We start from the raw sequence: 6,000 nt of genomic DNA, 5'->3' as shown, positions 1-6,000 counted from the left end.
CATTGTAACCGACCAGTAACCGACCAGTCTGCGGGCTTTCCATAAGATATGTATATATTATTCGATGAAATGTGACTAGCTTTAAAATCTTCACTGCTTAATTTCTCACATCTTTATTAAGCAGCCAATAACCACCAAAACTGGTGTATTTTGAATTTCAGTTAAAGCAAGTGAGTCCAAAGTCTTGCTTTTATTAGAAACTAACAAAATCGACAATCACAAGGGTGCATTCATTTTGCCACAACACGGCAGTGCAAAACGGCAACGTAGGAAACTGATTAGCGTCCTCTGCATAAATAACTCAAGAAGTGACCCTGAATAAAACAGGATGGAGGAGATGCCGAAATGATTTTCAAAGGGGGCGAGGCGTAAACCAAGATTAACTACCAAATCCATCCTCACAGTAGACCTTCCTTGTCAACCAGGTGATGCCAAATTTGAGTGCAGTGAAATTTTGGAACCTGGTGGTTTTCATTAGAAATTGCTTCACACGTTGTCATCACTGGTATGCTATGAATGAGTATGTTCTTAGGAATAAATCCATAATTAGATATCAGAAGGTAGGAGGTGGCCAACATTTAGGCAATTTTATCATATTCGACCCATTGTGTTAGGTTTGTTTCGCACAGAATGAGCCCTCAACTAGTCAAAAGCGAACACCACATTGGTTAAGATAAACGCAAAAGATGCTGCTGGACAGGATAACGAGCTGGAAGTTAGGTGTAATAGTGACCTGACGTTCAATCACAAACCAAGCTGCGAGCAAATTGGAAAAACTGAATTCAGACTCTTCAGGCGTGATTTACAGCCTACTTTTTTGTTAGTTGGGCTGTTCACCGAGCTTGGCAATTAAAAAGCAAAGGTTTCATTGCCAATCGAAAGGACACCTTCAGTGCGTGGTTAAGTTAGTTGAGTTGGCCATTCCAACCATAGGGTAACAAGTGATCAGGCTGTTAACCAACGACTCTCCAGCGGCTTTATAAATAAACTTTATGAAGTTATACTACTAATAAGAATAAAAGTACTTTGATGATTTGTTTTGTTGGGTATGCAGAAGAAAGAATACTATCAGTAAATTCTGCCATGGAAGGACAATTATAGCCTCTATGGCAGAATTTGATGATGATGCTCTTTCTACCAATGAAATGTTGATGATACTTCGGTACATATAGTACAAATACACCCCTTCATAACGCTGAAAACCTGCAACAACACAAAATAAGTTTTTGGTACTGTTTTTGTCTATGGCACAGATCAAGGAAGTAAGTTACCACCCGAAGTCATAACGGATACACAGTTCCTACGATACACCCCCTAAACCAACATTTAGGAGATCTTATCAGGGTTGAAGTGCGAAATTATTGGCCGGAAATTCGAAGGTTCATACCCAACCGTGGCATGGCCGCTACACAACAAGGAGATGCGGAAATACTTGCTCACCGTGTGCACGGGTCTAATAAAATTGCTTTCCAACTATGAAATGGTTCATCAAACTCACGCCGCAGTTAACAGTGAACCTCATTTAGCGACTATTCCGCAAAATCAATCCTACCAATTTTATTAATGGGAGGAAAAAATTAGGTTGTCCGTACCAATGTCAGACTTATGTTTAAGTACCTATTTTTGCAGCCAACGTTATTCTTATACTGTGTATTAGCGCATGTGGACCGTATGACAACGCTACGAAGTAGAGAAAAATCTGGGACTTGGATACTGAGCGCAGAAACACTACCATGCTTACTCTCGCTCGGTGGACGGACTTCTTTTAGTGATTACGGACTTGTTGAAGCCTAACGAACCACTGAAGGTAAATACGACATATTGTATTAAACAGGCTTCTTTGCCTCGTGACTGTCCATCAGCCCGCTTCAGGGCACTACTTCAACCCGCTGTACACGTATGCAGTGCATAACCTTCTCATCTTTTTTTCTTTGTTTCTTTGACCTAAACACTAGTAAAACTGAAGGTGGAAAAAACGTGTCCCTTTTAAGGTGGATAACTTCGTGTAAGCTTTAGGTGGGCGTGGGTCATCCACATCCCTTTCATTTGAACAGAACCCTCTGTCCTGGCGAAGTTAATCTGATGAGTTCGCATCAAATGTTGTTAGCCCCGGAATTCAGTTTTTCTTCTATCATATTTCGTCAATGTTGCATATACTTATATTTGAACTCAGGATGGCTCACCAGCTAAGACACGAGATTACTGATCGCAGGGTCTGTGGTTCGAACCCAATCTCAGTAGACTGATTGTTTTGGCATGGGCTTGAGAAACCTGACCCTCGTTCTTCCCTTGGGTTGTTTCGGAGCTGAACAATCATTCTTATTTACTTTTGGCATTGTTTGGTACTAAACCGTGAACATTGGACACGTGTTCACATTAAACCAATAACACTCTGGACAAACCTAACATATCAAATCTTAACGGTGATGTGACTGATTTTCCCAACAAAGAGTGAAAAATGGCCTATTTAGAAGTGCTAATTCACATAAGACAAGAGTACGCTGTTGGATCAGTGGTGAGTTAGATTTAGTGTAGCCGTGGACACTACAGATGAGACGTTCGAGCAGTGTGTGGGTTCCTCGTAAATCCGCTCCACGTCTATTGAAAAACGAGATTTATTATGGAATATGTGGAATTGCCTTCTAGCATTCGCTTACATTTGAGTGATAGTCAATAAGTATCCATGAAAGTTTAGGAAGACGCGTGCGAGAAGAAGACGGAGATTTAGTTTTTATAAAACAAGATACATATGAGAGTCTTGCTTCCCTGTCCAATAGTATGCAACTGTTCAGTTGGTGTTTTCCAATAAATAACTCCGGGGCGGAGAACTTCTTCCTTTCAATGGCAGTTCGAAGCCTGACGCGGCGAGTGATGCGCACTGTTGGTGGGCTCTACTAAGAAAGAAACTCGTCTCCATTGCATCTCTCGTTCGGTAAGCACTCATTGGAAAACTTACGCCAGGGTTGAGAGGAAGTCTGTTTAAACAATAATGACGTGAACGTCATATTTTTAATTTTTCTCATTAAATCCCTGGAGGAAATAAAATATAGGCGTTATGTGAAAACGAATAATCAAAAACACGCCTTGTCTTTTTACCAGTATTTGCTGGTAAGCTTTGCCGTATGCTTTCGCGTAAACTTCATTTTTCCTAAACATGCCCACACTCAGTACGCTTGGTTCAGTGCTACACTAAAGAATTTTGAGAAATTAAGGTCAGATTTACTTTGACAGAATTTTTCATTTAGCTCCCATAATCCGCTCCCTATTTTGCCTGGAATGTTTGTACTCACTTCTCTAAATAAACCGTTTCTTCCGCATTAGATGCTACAAATCTCGACGGCCTTCACATTTTCTATGTTGTCATATGGATTTTCGTTTTGCCCTCTTAGTGAGAACTGTATTTTATCGAAGGAATCGATCCTGGATTAATCAAGTTTGGCTTAAGATTGTGTCACCATTTTCATGCGGTTGCAAGACCTCTGAAAAACTGTTTATGGATCACTGGTTTAATTTATCTTCAAGAAGAAAATCGAAGAACGGGGAATCTTGTTTGGATTAAGGGAAACCCGTATTTGAAACTGAGGCTGCTCTCAATTTAGCATGTTAATGATGATGGTTTTATAGATAAAGTAGTCATGGTCAGTACACAAATTCAGTAACCAATAACCTTGGGTGGAAACTTTCGGATTTGTTTGGGAAGAATTTCACCGCGGTTTATTTGGGTATACCTCCCTCGCTGGCTCGTTCATCCAAACAGTTTCACAGCGGGTTGAATTCAGGTCTGGCTCCCATTCTACGGTGGCCTGCTCACCTGCACGAATTCCGCTACCGGCCTGTTGTCTGGCACGGATTACATGCGTAACATAAAATAATCGCCGGAGGTGATCCGAATTCCGAGTGTTTGAATAATTAACAGCATTAGCACAGCTTGTACAATCCAGACGGACCAAATGAAGTCTATACCACTGTGAATCTCACCGGACAAGTTTGCTTTGAACTGATGTGTTCTGCCTGTGGGAATCCTTGTTTGCTAAAGTACATTAAATAATTCATTAAATTGCACCTCTTTATGCAAACCAGATGGGTACATGTCGCAAAAGATTGGCGACTGCGGTAAAGAGCATAAATGAGAAACCCGAAGGGTTCTGACCATATGCTGATGCCGGTTATTCAATACCATTCTTCTAAGATAAAAACCAAACAAGCGGCTGTTGTAACTCCTCAACGCTTGTTGTTTCTCACTAATAACATAACAAGGTAAATACAAGGCAACTAACTGAACTCCTCCAGAAAATATGCTGGTCTCTGTGGACCACTAATGATCCGTAATTCAGATAGCTGTCCAACAAACGAAGCACTAATTCGGTTGAAGCAGGTAACGACATAAAGGCTGGATTTTAGACAAAATCCTACATCACACTATCAGATGGCCGTATAGACTTCCTGTAACCCATATACTTCTGTATACGTTCTTCTGTTCCAGTTGAAAGACGGCATCTACTTATTCTTACTCAAGCTTTTCGAGTTCGTTTCCAATCCCAAATACAAGTAATAGAACGTATGCGAATGTTACAGAATAATAAGTCAACTAGCAAAATGTGATCACATTTTGGCATATGTATTGCTCGGGAGATCTTTGAAAGTTCGAAATGCTCCAAAGTGATCAAATCAAGGTTGTTGCTGACCCGGAATACCAGGCAGTGAACACGACCTATGCTTACATAGACTTCTAGAACTGGGGCCAAATTCAACCAGTAAGCTATTACCAACCTGGCTGAATTTCGCACATTGTCCATCCACCGTGCGGAATATAATTCACAATCGTCATTTACCAGCAAAACTCATGGTATTCATCATGAACTGTTGCGTTTCAACAAGGAATTGGGTTTCAATTACGGCAGCGAAGTATCGGTGTTGAACACTGATGCCATGCTGTCGACGGTCATAATGACGATGTGCGACATAGGAACCTCTGAGACATTGAGGAAATATCTTATGTTCTAAGTGGGTTCACGCTCTTGTACCGTATACCCTAAGCATGTCATCGACATTGTCTTATTGTGCCAAAACGTAGATCTGCAGGCTTTTCTCGATTAATCCAGTTACCACGTAAGACTCATAAAACCTATGATTAACACGTATAGACAGTTGCCTAGAGGTTTGATATTAGGGTTTTACCCAACGTCAAGGCTACACAGGTTATCATTCGTCGCAGGAAACACCAAGCTGCCATTATAAGCAGCTTACGAAGACCTTGTGGAGAAAAAATGAAACCAGCTTGCGTACAATGTTTCGCCGTCACATACCTAACTTTCGAAATGACTGAAGTCCTTTGGCTGTAAATTGTCCTTCAACAACTTGTCAGCGACGAAACCGAATGGACAATCAGTTATTGATGGCACAGACCACTCACCGAACGCAACTCACTTTAGAACACGGTTGTTAGTTCTGCGGATGCTCGTCCTCAAGTTATTTATACGGATTCATATGTTGAAGACTGACTGCTTCCAAGTGAAAGGCTCGCAAATCCCGATGCCAGACCAGTTTATCAGAATTGTTTCGTGGACTCGCCTCTAAATGATCCATCTTCGGGCATAAATTTTTGATTAAAAGATATTGCCGCACCTTTGCACTTCGTCGGAGGTTTTGTCTGTAACACTATGCCAAAATGTCCACTCCCGCTTTGACTATTAAACGTAACAGTGACGACCTAAATCTCGGTCTATCCGGGCATAGTTTGACCTGATGAATTATCACATGTCAAACAAAGGTGGTCCTGCTAGCCGACTGTAAAGTTCACTGTACACTGAAGGCCAAGGGAATGCAAGGACCCCGAAATCCAAAAAGGTCCGAAGATTACTGCAACTAATCGGTGAGACCAGTCTGCGAATAATGTCAAGAATTAGGGTGACTGGATAGCTTAGGGTAAATAAGGAACTCCTAACCGCTGGGCCACCCGCTGCAACAAAGCTGGAGCATACAACTGATGCTGAACCCTGG

Source organism: Opisthorchis viverrini, assembly GCF_000715545.1.
Source record: "Opisthorchis viverrini unplaced genomic scaffold opera_v5_87, whole genome shotgun sequence".
NCBI lineage: Eukaryota > Metazoa > Platyhelminthes > Trematoda > Opisthorchiida > Opisthorchiidae > Opisthorchis > Opisthorchis viverrini.
Note: the sequence above shows the minus strand (reverse complement) of the source record.